This window comes from Pipistrellus kuhlii, unplaced genomic scaffold, assembly GCF_014108245.1.
Source record: "Pipistrellus kuhlii isolate mPipKuh1 unplaced genomic scaffold, mPipKuh1.p scaffold_m20_p_2, whole genome shotgun sequence".
Lineage (NCBI taxonomy): Eukaryota > Metazoa > Chordata > Mammalia > Chiroptera > Vespertilionidae > Pipistrellus > Pipistrellus kuhlii.
In genome coordinates, this window is record NW_023425515.1 from 27,710,453 (window position 1) to 27,725,448 (window position 14,996).

Below are 14,996 nucleotides of genomic sequence, written 5' to 3' on the forward strand. Positions count from 1 at the left end.
TATGCGGTTCATGTGCCAGAAATTGCACAGCATGAAGCACAAAATGCTTTTTTGAGGAACTGCACAGCCAGGTAAGAATTTTATGCTAAGCCTATTTCATCCCCACAGAGGAAGGCCTTTCCCTATAAATGAAGTCTTATATTTCCTTTCTGCCAAATAAATGTAATAAACTGTCATCAATGCTCCCCCACTTTATTTCAGTGAGAATGAGCCTCTTCTGCTGGTTGCAGTCACTGTGGCAATCCATTCTTCTTTCTACTACCATTAGCTCTTACCTTCGCTGGAAGTGTGCTGTGTGTTTTCCCTATCCAGTTTACATTGAGTTTCACATAATTCACAGGGATTGAAACTTCACTCGGATGCTCTAGACTGCATGGCCATCAAAACATTTTGGAATATTAAAACATACTTTAATACAGAAACTGATTCAACCATGTGTTTTAAGCTATTGATTTCTTCCATCGTTTGGGATGTTTTTCAGGCATCAACTCTTAGTGGTCTGATTCTCTTAGCACTTTTATTAAAGCATCTTTTAAATATGATATAATAACATTTATATTACTCAGCACCTTTGGCACTCAGAATGGTTTTGCATGTTCTTCTTCTGTTGAATTAATTGTAGGAAAACATTGTGGAACTTGACTGTCTGGCCACTTGCTCCCACATGGGTCTTCCAGACAGGGCCACCTCCACTGGTCACTAGTTCTTAGGAGGTAGTTCTTAAGGAAACTTCAAGTCTGCACCAGGAAAAAAAAAAAAGGTGGGGATCCATCACCTTCCAAATATTAATAAAATGAGAGACAGAATAACAGGTTCTACTTTGAGAATCACTGATGGTGATTCCATCTATAGGTGAAAACATTCCCTCCTAGATAGTAGTTTCCTGACATTTTGAAACGAGGGTGACTCTGCCATCTTAGTTCAGAGAGCTCTCTGATAATAGCCTTCTGGGAAAGGGAGCCTCTGTGACATGTAGCCCAGGAGGCAAGCCTGCTCTGGTAGAAGACGTCTGAGTAGGAAGCCACTCCTAGCCCTTAGGATATTGACCCTAGGGTTCAGATCACCAATGGGTTTAAACAAAGACCTTCAGTTCCAGCTTTTTCTAAAAACAATTCTTCAGTTTGAACTAAGATATTGTAAACACAGGAGGTATTACAAGCCTGCGTTTGCCTGGAAACCAGGTTGTCGCCAGGCTCCAAAGTCATAAAGAAATCATTCCTTCTCTTCTGCTCTACAATGACTGTATAAGGATGGGATGTAGATAGCTAGAAACTGCTTTAACTCCCTTAAGGAAAAGGCAGCTGAGCTTTGTGACTGTGGGGAATAGTTCCTAGCGCCAGGTCCTTGTCTCTTGTTGGCGACCAAAAGGCAGAGTTTATGGATCTCAGTGGAGAAAAGGACTGGCTGCTACAGAATTCACAACTTCATTCTAAACACAACTGGGCATAAATTTTTTTAGATGTTGCCTTTTACAAGTTTTAGGGAATATTTTATTTTACATTCCAGGCACATGCTCTTATTTTGAGCATTTGGGCTTTGCTGGAGAGTGTAGAACCCTAAACACTCAATGTGATGATCTCGGAACCTTCTTCATTTCTTTCTTCCCTTTCTTAGTCTCTCTTCCCACTTCCTTTCACTCTTCTGAAAATTAACACCTGCCAGCGAAATCAACTTTATGCTGCTTTCACTGGAGACTGGTGTCTAAAAATCAATCCTGGCAGCTAATGTAAAGTGAAATTTGGAAGACGCCTGGATTCTCATGGAGTCGTGCAGGCTGAAGTTATTAAAGAGGATTAGGGACCACAGCTGGTGAGCAGATGGAATGCTTATAATTTCACAATCTTAGGTGGCTATGAACCCAAATCTGCACAAAGCCTATTTACTTTTTCTCTAGCTCATTTCACTTCATCCTGCTGGAATATAACGCTGCTCAAATGTGATACTTTAATTATTGTACCTGATGAGTGGTCTGTCACTTAGATGGCATCATTTATAATTCTGATCATGTAGTTTCTTACTCGTTTGCATTTTAGTAACCACTATTTATAACGTACTTAAGAGAAGCTCAGTAGACAGGAAAGAGAAAATAAGACTTTTACATTTCATTCAAAATGAGACTAGTTGATGACAGTACTAATAATGCAGTGTAATTATGGAGAAGACTAGTTCACAGTAATTACAGTTCAACAGTTAAACTATCTGCTGTTTAGAGAAACTCTTGAATTGTTTCCTCAGCTCCTTTTCTGTGTGTCAATTCCCTCAAAATTTTTGTCATGCATGTAGTCAGACAAGTCACATGGACCAGCTGCCTTCATCTGCTTTGCTGTCTAATCACAGACCCCTCAACCCCCCACTTCCCGTGTTCTCTTCTTTGTTTGTTCTGGCTTATTATAAAAATCGGGGGCCTTACACTTGCATAGAGCAATTGTTAGCCTCCGCAGAAGCACAGGCCTGGGCCACACTCTTTGGTCGATTGGTATTTCTTCCACAAAACAAAACGTTTGTGAGACTTTTGCTCACTGGCTATAATAGAAGGTCAAATTAGGAACTTCTTTCTACTACATACAAAGATATTAATCTAGACTTCAGTAGTCATTACTTTATCTAAGGGCAGAATTGGTGTCCACTAGACAGCTTAGCACTTTTTTATCCTTAGTGAAAGACTTCAGAAAAATGGCTGCTCTACTTTGGAGCTAATGCTGAGTGTCTGGAGATAAGGAAAAATAGTGGGAGCTGTAAGTTTAGTCTGGAGACTCTTTACTAGCGGATAGGGAAGAAAACAACACACAGATATTTCAGGGGGTGGCACACAGCAAACAGCTGTAGTTTACGGTCATACGTAGTCTCTGTTCTTTTGGAACCAGTGTGTGCTGCTTCTCTAAAGCCACAGTCAGCTGCAAAAATATTGTAACATGTGTTTTGGAAGCAATTACTGCATAATAGTGTTCTAGGCTCAAAACATCCTGAATGATATATGTCTATACAGAGGAGGGGGTGCTGTGTTGCTGATGCGTTGGCATGAAATAGTCTGTAGAATTATCATGGTCTTTTTTTGGATCAGCTTTTCAAATGATTTTCAGTAGCTTCTTTTTGGCCTTCTAAATCGGCCCTCTGTAATTGGATATGACCTCTTATGGAAGCAGTAGTATAAACACATTTTAACTTCCAGTGTAATTATTTTGTACTGAACCAAGTGGTCTAGTTATGCCTTCAAGCTGGTAGATGTGTTTATCTTGCTTAAGTAAAATTGTTCTCCCCAGCCTTCTCATGTTCCTCTTGGATATATGGTTGGCAGCATGAGAGGATGTTTTCGAAGTCCTCTAAGAAGAAATAGACTGGGAATCAGAAGACCTAGAGTTATTGTGTTCTTTTAGATTTGCCTATGTGATCTTGACCAAATTCTTAAAATCTCTAGTTTCTAGGAATCATATCTAGTAAATGGAAAAAATAATACCAAATATATGTTTGCATATGAATGATACATATTTGTATTATAAGGGCTGCCATAACAAAGTGCCACAAACTGGATGGCTTAAACAGATATTTATTGTCTCACAGATCTGGGGACTAGAAGTCTCAGATCAAAGTGTCTGTGCATTTGGCTTCTTCTGAGGGCTGTGAGGGAGGGATCTGTTCCCGGTTCCTCTCCTTAGCTTGTAGATGGCCACCTTGTCTCTGTATCTTCACATCATCTTCCCTCTGTATTTATTTGTCCAAATTTCCTCCTTTTACAAAATACATTAGTCATATTGGGTTAGGTCCCACCCTAATGACCTCATTTTAACTTAATCACCTCTGAAAGACACTATCTCAAAGACAGTCACATGCTGAGTTACTAGGGTTAGCACTTCAGTACTTGGATTTTTAGAGGAAAACTAGCCAATAACAAGGCCTTACAGAGGGCTATCTAATTATAAATGATTTTATTATATCATAGTTTATGAGCCTTTGAATAACTCTGAGTATTCAAACAATTTAATAAAATTTTATACCAATGGACAGATTGATAGGGGAGAAAAATCACCCTTCTTTTTTAAAACCAAAACTTAAGATTCACCTGTGTTTTTCATTCCTTATGTTAAATTTGCAAGTGAAAAGATAATATATTTTACTCTACAGAAATGAGATGAAGTTTTAGTAGGAATGGATAAGTTAAATTGCTAATTACCAGCAGGAGTAAAGAAATCTAAATTAATCTTTTGTTCAAGGATCAGTAGACTTGCTTGGAAGTTAAAGTTTGAGCAAATAGCAATCTTTACTCAAAAGTGTCAACTGCTAGATGCTTGCTACAGGTGGTAAGCCACAGACTGAGTCTGCCGTAGAGCCAAGTCGGACTTTGTGGGCCTGAGATAGAGAGCAATGCAAAGAATGAGATCCCTCAATGGAAAATGCTGAGCTTTTCATTCACTGGGATTGCAATTGGAGGACTGTTAATTATGGGAAGAAAAGCAACCAGACGGTCACATACTCCTAAGCAGAAAGGAAAGAGGGTAGTCAGGGCAGTTGGAAGCATGCATTAAGACTGCAAAAAAGGGAGACTTGCAAATACTTTTGCAGGTCAAACTTTTCTATTTGGCTGAGTAACTAATTGCTAAATAGGCATAATAGAGTCATCTCAAATGGTTCTTTAGAAATGCATGATTTGTGCACACAAAAAAACTATTATAGAACAGGAAAGCTGGAAAACAACTAACTTGGCTAAACAGAACTAAGGCCTTTAAAAACAACTTGCGTTTCGATTTAATTTTCTGAAATAAAATTAGTGTTTGGCAGATAAAATAAAATTAGTGCTAACTAATAGATAAAATGCTCTATTCTTCTCCAGGATACTGTCCAGAGAGAAATCCAAGAATTTTCCGTTGCTTAATTAGTAATGTGCTTAGTTGCAGTTTTATCGTCACAGCAATGGTAATGGCTTTATTGAGAGTTTTAGCTAGGCAGACTGTTATCTTTAGCTGTAGAAATACTCCTGATTCATAACAAATTCAGGGTTCTTCTGAATTTACTTACTAGGTGCACACTAGTTTCCTATGCAAAAATATAGACCTACAGATTTGGGACACAGTTTTGTCATATGTATTTTTTAATGTAATATTGTGATCTATAAAGATGTCTTCTTTTACAACTTTCTTGTATGATGTATATTTCTTGTTTCTAAATACTTAGAGACTGAAAGAATAGTATGTGCATTTGTGGACAGTGTTTCTCAGCATTTATTCAGTCAGACCCTCAACAGAAGTTTCTAAGCCAAGCGTTGAACTAGGCTCTGGGGAATCAATGGCACCCAGCACAGACATGATTCCTGTGCTCACAAAGCTAACCTTTGCCCTCTGAACTGGAACATGCCATGGGATGTATACTTAAATATGGAGAGAAGGTTTGTGTGTTAAGGAGAAACAGGCTCTCCGCAGAGGCATGAAGGGTGAGAAATCAGCCGGACCAGGAGGGGGAGGGATAGATATGTGCATATTCTGTACTATCTTCTACCCTTGGGTCACTTAAGGTTTGTCACAAATTAACCTCTTACATTATGGTGTTTTATAATAGAAAATTTATTATAATCAGCAAATTAAAATCGATTACCTAGATGAGAAATTGCCAATTTTAATGTAATTGTGAGAGCCATATTTGGAATCTTTTTGTCTCTATCACTCATTCCTTTTTCATGCCACCCCCTCCAACACTAGGGGGACATCTCTTCTGGTTTTTGTTTGTTTGTTTGTTTGTTTGTTTTTCCGTACCTATCTTTTATATTTTTCTCTTGGGCATTTTTATTTATTGTCCAGTTTGGTCCATGACTCAAATAGCTGATTCTTCTTATGGGTCCCCCTATGGGCATGATGAGCTATCGAATATGTTTCAGAGGTTGTAAACCTCAGCTGTTAGGAGATGGAGACCAGGTGAGAATGATTTGTCATTTGCAGACTTTGAAATAGCTGGTATAACAGTTACTTATAGAGCTGGTTTTGGTTATAAATGTAATATTTTAGTTCTTAGACCATTTAACTGCATTTTTAAAATATATGTGCAAAAGATATTCTTCAGGCCTGTGACTATCATGTTTTGAACAAGAAAGGCATCCCATTTAGACAATGGAGATGCCAGCTGTGTGGCTCAGAAAAGTCCTTTATTTTATACAGAAAACAAAATAATTTAAATTTCAAACAATTTAACTTTATCAAAGAGTTAAACTGAGGCAGCAAGATCAATACATATGCAAAATTTGATGTAATTTGATGTAATTTCCTTGAAAATAAGTCGTGACTTCTTTCACATTGACCTTGGATTTGTGGGCTATCTGGTCCTAAGACAGGGGTCCTAATTTGGAAGAAAAATTCTGTCATCAATAGCACCCTCCATATAGGCATTCCCTGCTTGGTGGCCCAGACTATCTTTTCATTTTCGTTTATTTCTCATTTTGATGCATTTAGCACCCAGTCCTTTTTTTTTCTTTTTTTTTTTTTTTTTTTTTTTTTGGATTGGAGCAGATGGTGCTGTCTCTTTTGATTATCTGTTTTTTAAAGGGAAATGTTGATTAGGAGGGATAAGAAATGAAACATGGCCAGATTAAATTGAGAGCAGAAATTACACAATCCCCAAGAAGAGCCGAATGTGTTTTATGCTTTTCTACTTCAAGTTTGCCAGGGTTCATTTTTAAGTTTATAGAGTTCAATTTTGCTATATATTAAAGTGTCATTTAAGATGGTTCTTGGTTTATTGGTTTGCTTTTTTTTTTTTTTTAACTTTAATTTCTGAAAGATAGAGAAATCAGAAATATTTAGATTTATTTTTCTTTCTAGACACATTTAAGTAAAATATTTGGGTAGTTTAGGCTAAATTCTTCTTCATGCATCTAAAGGACTACACATTTTCTTATTGTTGGCCAAGTTGACCTTAAGCCAAAATGTTTAGCAGGTGTTCAAAGCAAAAGTCTCAAGGAAGTGTACAAAGAAGCATAGAAAACAGCTTAAAGGGCTTCCCACTAGCTACAATTGGGACAATTTTAGCATATAAAAGAATAATGGCACTGGGGTATTACAAATTTCATTGAACTTAAAAGAAGAATCAATGAGTTAATAAAGTGGGAGAGAGAACTGAAAAACATAGAAGGAATGATAAAATTAGCAACATTACCAACTATTAATACAGCATCTTCAGGCAAAGATCAGCAGTGTCTACTATAATCATCATGCGAAAGAGGGATGTGCTATGCAACACTGCAGCCAAGTGATTAGATCAAAGTGCTGAGCATCACCAGAAGGTTCAAACTGGCACTGTGTGCTTCCTCATGTGATGGGATGGGAAGTGCATCTATAAAGAATTTTTGCCAAAAAATTTTATCCTGAATTTAATTATGAGGAAATAGACACATAATCCATATAGTGGTGTTGGCCATACGGAAACTGGTCTAGACTCTTCAAAAATATCAGCCTTAGGAAGATAATAAATACAAGGGATTTCTGTTTTAGATTAAAGGAGACTAATGAAACCAGATAAGTAATGCAACGTGTTCCTTAATTAGACCCTGGATGTGGGGAGAAGAGGCATTAAAAGTATTAGAGGAAACAGTAGAACAAGTGAGGAAATTGTAATATGTAATGTGAATTAGGTTGTATTCTATCAGTGTTAGATCTCTCTCTCTCCCCCTCTTCCCTCCTTTCCACTCTATCTAGAAATTATTGGAAGGAAATACCCCAGGTGTGGATAAAAAAAAAAACCAAAAAACAACAACAACAAAACTTTCTGTATAGGTGGTATAAATATTAAAATTCTCTTTCATATTTAATGTGTTACAAAATTATGCTTTCTGAATTCTGTCAGTTGACACAGTCTTGGAAAAGTATTGAATATGCTACTTGAAAAGTTTCATTGTGACATGCCAAGCCTTAATGAAAAAACATTTTGCGGAAATGTTTATAGATGCCAATGCAGAAAGTAGTGTATAAACTTTAATTACCTTTGGAAGTCATTCTATCCTGTATTTAAGCAATTGCCTTCCTGTTACACACCCAGGGAGGGTACCAGCTTTTGCCGGATAATCATGGAGTTGAGCCTTCCCCCAAAATAAAAGAGCTATATCTGGCACAGGTTAGGGCGCAGCCAGCCAGTAAGATGGCTCAAACATGCAGAAAGAAGAAAGGGAAGAACGGGTGCTGGAGTTGAGCTTGCCAGGCAAACACATCTACCTGGTACTTTATTCATTTCTTGTGCAGTTTTCATCTCCGTTTAATTGGATGTTCTTAAAAATGCTAGCTGCTTTTTGTCCAGTTACATGCATATCTATGATTTTTGCCTTGTGAAGTAAACACAAGAATTTTTCTTAGAGAATTTGACAGAAATGAATATAGAATCTTCTAGTATTTCAAGTAGAACCCAGTTTAGTTGATATCCCAGAAGGCAGCTAAGAAATAAACTTTTGGTTGACCTGGGAATCAACAAGGGTATCATATCTGGTGCTCACCCTTCTTATTATGGACACAGACCTAGCACTTAGGGATTAAAATATTTATACCTCAAGTGTAAGACACTTTTGCTTGAAGGGACCCTTTGTGCCTACAGGTTGATTAATGTGAATGTTACCAAATCTTGGGCCGGAGAAGAAAAGAATTCTTTCTACTGAGTTCCAGAAATAACAACAAAAGCTCAGAGGAAATTACCCCCCTTGTCCCATTTACATTCTCTGGCCATCCTCCTGTCCAGCCATGCACTCCACCTGCAAAAGGAATCTATCTCTCCTTTCTTTAAGGTTCCAGAATCTGTTTGCAACCCAAGTTACTCTTGAAAATATTTTTCTAAACTAGAAGGCAACTTTCCACCACATATATGTACCTGCCTGCCGCGTTCTTTTTAGTGTTTAGAGTCTGGTATTCTCTCTGCTATCTTTCAGAATTTCAAATAGAGTAACCACTTAACCAGCTAAATGGCTGGAGATGCTCGTCTTCATATTTTTAGCATCAGGATGATTGACATCTGAAGATATTTCTGGACTAGGCACCTTGGGGATAACTGCATTGCCCTTATATTTTACAAATTTATTCCTTGTGATTTTCCACATTTTTAATATTTGTATTTAGCACCATTAAATGTGGATCATAATCACTAAAGCAATTCAATGAGTATTTTTAATCTGTCTTCCTTCATCCTCATTTATTCTCATCAGCATTTGTAGGTATTAATTGGATATTCAGCTTATTATCCAGTCATTCTTTTTTTCTTCTTCTTCTAAAAGTGGTTATCTCTGTTTGCTTAGTAGTTTTTATGTTGAGTGTTTGCTATTTATTTTAAACCTCTTATCCCCAAATGAGCATGACCAAAAGTTGCATGTTTTCCACACCCCTAATTTATTACACATAATTTGTTAAAGAGATTAGCTAAATCAGCTCCTTGGCAAAATCTGAGAAAGTATATTCTGGGCATATCTGTAATGAGCCTTGTAGATGAGAGCTAGACAGAATGTTATACAGGGAAGTAATGCTGATGTCATCCCACTGGAATGAAGGGGCCAGTCCAACCCTAAATACATTCTATAGTAAGCAGCTAAGTGTCTAGCTGTAGTTCTTTTCTAAGAAGGAAAAAATGTGAGACAAACCAAAGAACTAAATTGTGTATATAAAAAGGGATATTTTAATTAGTTTAGACCTCACGGTTATTCAAACAGTCTGAACTTACTGTTCTTTTTTAGAGCAAACATAAAAACCATTATTTGTGGAAAGTTTAAATTTCACATGACATATATTCTCTCTGTGTGTGGACTGTTTTTTGTTGTTGTTGTTGTTGTTGTTGTTGTTTTCCTTTATTTCTTTTAAATATATTTTCCTTCCTTGTGTATTTTAACTTTCCCTTTGCTATAAATGTTTTATTTCTTAGAAGGAGATTTGCTTTTAAGGGGAGAAAGATTTAAGTCACTGAGCTGAATTTCCCCCTTACCCCCTTTTTTAAAAATATTTCTTAATAGGGTGATTCTCAACCCAGTGGGGCTTGTTTGAACTGGAGACTTCCATCTTACCTCCTTTCCAGGAAATTACCTACCCCCACATGTGTTTATATCTGTCAAACAAAATGCCTTCGCTGCTCAGAGCTCAGAGAGTTCCCTGTATCCTGTTTTCACTGACTAGCACCATCTTCACTGTGAGGAACAGGCTTTCAAATAGCAACGAGAGCGATGTAAAGGGCGGGTTGTCTTATCCATCCACTTCTGCTGGGGTCACAAACCCAACTGAAATAGATGGAAAATGGTTTTTAATCTGTTTGAATTTCATGGTAGCTTGAATGCCAGGAGAAAGAAATACAAAGTTGGCCTGTAAGATTTCCCTCTGGGATTAATATATTTGTTGTAGCAAACCAAAGAGAAGAAGACAAGCCTGATAATAAAGAAAGAGAACCTTGCACCTGAACCATGCATTTCTGCCTCTTCTAGGACAATATTTTATTAATTTGCCACATAGAAGTTTTTTAAGGGGAAGGAAAACAAAAACAAACAGTTCTTGATAAAAAGATATCCACAAGACAAATTATCAGAAATATTGTTTTGGTTTTTCTAAGGGGATTAACTATTATTTTTCTCCTCTCTCAGTATAGAGGGAAGGAGGGAGGGAGGGAGGGAGGGAGGGAGGGAGGGAGGGAAAGTGTTAGAGACACAGAAACAGAAAAAGAAAGCATGTGAGCAAGCAGAAACATACTCTGAAATATGCTCTGTGCAGTTGGGCTCTGAAATTGTTTTATGAAAAGGGTGATAATAATTCAAAGATGACTCCTGGCACAGCTAAATATTGCATAGGGAGAGCTAGGCTGAGGTCTGAGTTAACTCAGTTATTTAGGAAAGCTAGGCTGAGGTCTGAGTTAACCTAGCAGAGTTGTGAATTTTGGCATTTTCACACCAGAGTGTTAGCTTTCATACAAGAGTTTATTTTATATGTGGTAACTGTTGCTTTAGCTCAGTTAAACAGGTTTTATTTTCACTCTTGTCTGTGCAAATTGTGTGCCTGGCATTTATTTACTTTTTTCTCTTAAGTCTGTGGCAGCACAAATGGAAAAGTATTAAATATGTGTGGTGGGAATGCATTTTTCTCTTCTCTCTCCACATTCACCATTTAGAACCTTAAGGAACCAATCCAGTCTGGCTTTGATGTGGCATTTCTGCTGAGATAATTGAGTAGTGATTCTCCTGTCACTACCTTTCCTCCCCCACCTGCTCTTTTTACTTTTTATCTTCTCAGAATCCTTTCTTTTCTCTTCATTCATGGCCCAATTTTCTTATTCTTCCTTTTTTCACAAAACTTCTCCCCAGGTCCAAGGGCCTTTGCTTTATTAATTTAACAGCTTTTTCAGACTTTAAAAACAGCCAACAGCACAACTGTCTCATGGAACTTAGAGGGTCTTTGCTGCTACCTCTGTTTCTCCAGTTCACCTCCATCAAACACTCTACTGGTCTTAACCCATGTCTTCTGCCTCATGACTCCCAGGACTCTCCTACTTTGCCATGATTCAGTCAAAGGTTTAATTTGCTTTGGGACCTTATACTATGCTTGTGGTTCTTGGGAAAACACATCTGCTTCTTGAGCCTCAGTTTCCTCATTAGTTGCTCATCCTCATTCCCCAGTCAACAAAGACACCTTCAGCTATTGTGTTCAGTGCTGGAGATGTGCTGAGTAGACTTCAGTCCTGCCTGCTGCTGTCAAATGGGGCAGAGAATGTCCGTCTTGCAAAAATTATGTAAAAATGAGCAGGATGGTGGTGCATGCACAAGCTCATACCTAGGTGCTCAGCAGTGTCAGCTTTCATTATTATAGTAAGACAGACAAGAAAGGTCATGACCTCATTCTGGGGGTTGTTTTTATCTCAGTCAGGACTTTTTGCTTGTATTCCTGGCTCTTGTCTGAAACCCATTCTTTTTGGTATTATACAGATTTTTTTCCTCTTCTAATCCAACCTGTTCCATGTTTCTTTTTCTGTCCAAAGCATAACTATTTCTTCTGACATCTTTGTTTGAAAGCTGGCTCTGGGGAAGGATCTCTGATTTTTATCTCTCTTCTTTCCTTTCTTCCTTCATGCCCTATATCTAGTACATGGGCCTGAGAATTCTTCTTTTGCAGAGCTCTATAATTCTTCCCTTCTTTCTTGAATAGCTGATCATCTCTGTCCTAGGCTTAATCTTTGTTACTCAAGGCTAGTGTCTGGCTTCTTGTTCTTCTAGGACACTTTCACTGTCAGTCGCACAGAAGCAGCCAGTGACCTCTTTCAGCTAGCTGTTTGGGTATATCTAGCTATGTGTGGGTTTGAAGCCCTGGGACTTACAAGTTCTAGAATAACTGGTGATTGAGAAAGTTTTGTTTTTAACTGAAGCGGTTCTTTATTATAACTCTGCTTCCCCCCACCCCAACAGTTTACTTCTAAGATACATAAGATTTATGGTTTCCTTGGTAGGAGTTTCCAGAAAATGTGATGGTATAAACTCCTTTGACTTTTGGGTATGATCCATTATTATCTATACCTTAACATAATACAGGATTACAAATGAGTTTGTGACATTTGGTCTTTTGAATATGAGTTTTCTTTTGTAATTTTAAAAAATATCATAGTGCTACTAGCTCATTTATTTTTCTCATCAAAACAATGGTAATCATGTTCTCAACAGAATGTCATGAGGGGAAAAATGAAGAACTGATCTTTTTGCAGTTTAGGGTAGTATCAACTAGATGTTCTTATTTCCTTTATGTAGGCTTGGTTTACTGATTTAGCCAACAAGTATCTATTGAGCTCTGATTCTTCAGGGATTGTGCTTGGTGCTGTGGGCTAAATGGTGAGCATGTCCTACAGTAGGTGTCAGAAAACTGCAGCCTGTCCTGTAGCATGATCTTGTGAACTTTTCACAAGATGGCTATTACATTTTAAATGTTCATAGAAACAAAGAAGAATTTGGCAGGCCTATATGTGGCCCACAAAGTTTAAAATATTTACTAACTGGGCAAAAAAGGTAAAGGAGATTATGAGGTATAAATTTTGAGTTATAAAATAAGTAAGCCATGGGATGATGTAATGCACAGTACAGGGAATATAGTCAAACTTCGTACAATGACAGATATGGTTACTAGACTTACGATCACTTCTTAAAGTGAATACAATGTCAAATCACTCTATTATACATCTGAAACTAGTATATGATATGTCAACTATACTTTAATAAAAATTTAGTTAAAATATTTACTATTTGGTTATTTTTAGAAAAAAAAAATTTGTCTACTCTGGTCTTACTAGTATAGTATCTGCCTTCCAGAAGCTTGTATTTTGGCTGGAAAGACAAGTAATAAACAAGGGAGCAAATAAACAAGAGAATTAATTTTCAGGTTTTGATAACTGATAGGAAGGCATAAGCAGGATGTGAGAATGACTGCAGTGAGGCTGGGACAAGCAGTGGGAGTTGAGGTAGGATTCTTTGAAAAGGTGGCCTTGAGGTTAGACTTGAACAATGAGGATGAATAGTCCTATGAAGAGCTAGGCTTACTGACTTCTGACTTCATAGTTCAGCTTCCCCCATCACCTCCAAATGCCTCCTTGCCCACAGAGCTCAGCTAGATGTTGGTTCCTAGGCAGCTTATAGAATCTCTTTTGGATTGTCATTGCCATAGCACCTTCACATTATAATTGCCTATTTGCTTTTATTCTCCCACCCAACCCTCCGACCCCACTAGACTTGAAATATCTTGAAGTTAGGGCCATATGTCTTGGTAATTATATATCTGTAGTATTTAGCTTATAAATTAGGTTTAAAGTTAAATAAATCTATAAACTCAAAATTAGATTCCATCAAGCAGATTTTGGAAATTGGAAGGTTCCTCTAGAATAGGGGTGTCGAACTCAATCAGAGAAGGGGCCAAAATCTAAAATCCAGCCTAAATCTCGGGCCGAATGGTTTACTGAACAGTCATAAACTGTCATTGTGATGGAAACGCAGTGGAGTGCAGTGATGACAGCGCAGTGCGGGCCACATTGCAAGGCCTGGCGGGATGGATTTGGCCCGCGGGCCTTGTGTTTGACACATGTGCTCTAGAAAAACAGATTCTTAAGTTTAAATTCTATCATTTACCTTTTTTTAAATACAGTCTTCCTATTTCTTACTCCTAGCACTTTCCCTATTTCATTTCTAAAACAATTCCTGCCCCTCCCCCAAACTTGCCCATTTCCTCATCTTATTAAAAGACTAGAGGCCCATTGCAGGAAGATTTCTGCACAAATAGGGCTTCCTACGGCCCTTCTTTGCTGCCTTGCTCCCTTCTCCACTGCCTCGCTCTCTCCTGTCTCCACTGCCTTTCTCCCTCCCTCTCCATTGCCTCGCTTCTTTCTCCACTGCTTCGTTCCCTTCTGCAAAGCTTGGCTTCCTTCTACGCTGTCTTCAGTCTTTGCTCAGAGCCTGCATATGCAAATTGACCACCATCCTTTTTCAGGTTAATTTGCATACCACTCTTGATTGGCTGGTGGGCATGGTGGAGGGATGGTAGATCTGCATGTTTCTCTTTTATTTATGTAGATATCATCTTTCCTCTAGTTGATTAATCCAAAAACTAGGGATTATTCTTTATCCCTGATTCTTCTTATTCTCTCACACTTGCCTATCATATCCAACCCTTCGGCACCTAAACCTCTAAAATCAGTCCTGTTCTTATTATTTTTACTATCATCCCTATCCCAGACCAGCCCTATCCTTCACCTGAAGCAGTGTGACAATGTTCTGCTTGGTCTTTCTGCTTACACTTTCCCTTCACATGTCCATTACCCATGCAGAAGCCAATAGAGCTTTTTACACTTAAAATAAGATCATGGCAGTCCCTCTACCTAACTATTCCATCACACTTAGAATAAAAATTGAACTCAAAAGCCTGAACTCACAGCCCTACATGAACTGGCACTCATATCTTCAAACTCACTTCTTCCTGGCCCTCAGCTTCTAGCTATGCTGGTATCCTCCTCCTCCTTCTTGGGCCTTTCTATTCCCTGTTGCC

At 38.0% G+C, this 14,996-nt stretch overlaps 1 protein-coding gene across 11 annotated transcripts in view; it reads left to right on the plus strand.

Annotated features, from left to right (window-relative positions):
- FNDC3B (fibronectin type III domain containing 3B) overlaps positions 1 to 14,996 on the plus strand; it is a 321,193-nt gene that overhangs the window by 207,859 nt on the left and 98,338 nt on the right. The gene's annotated exons all lie outside the window — the stretch shown is intronic.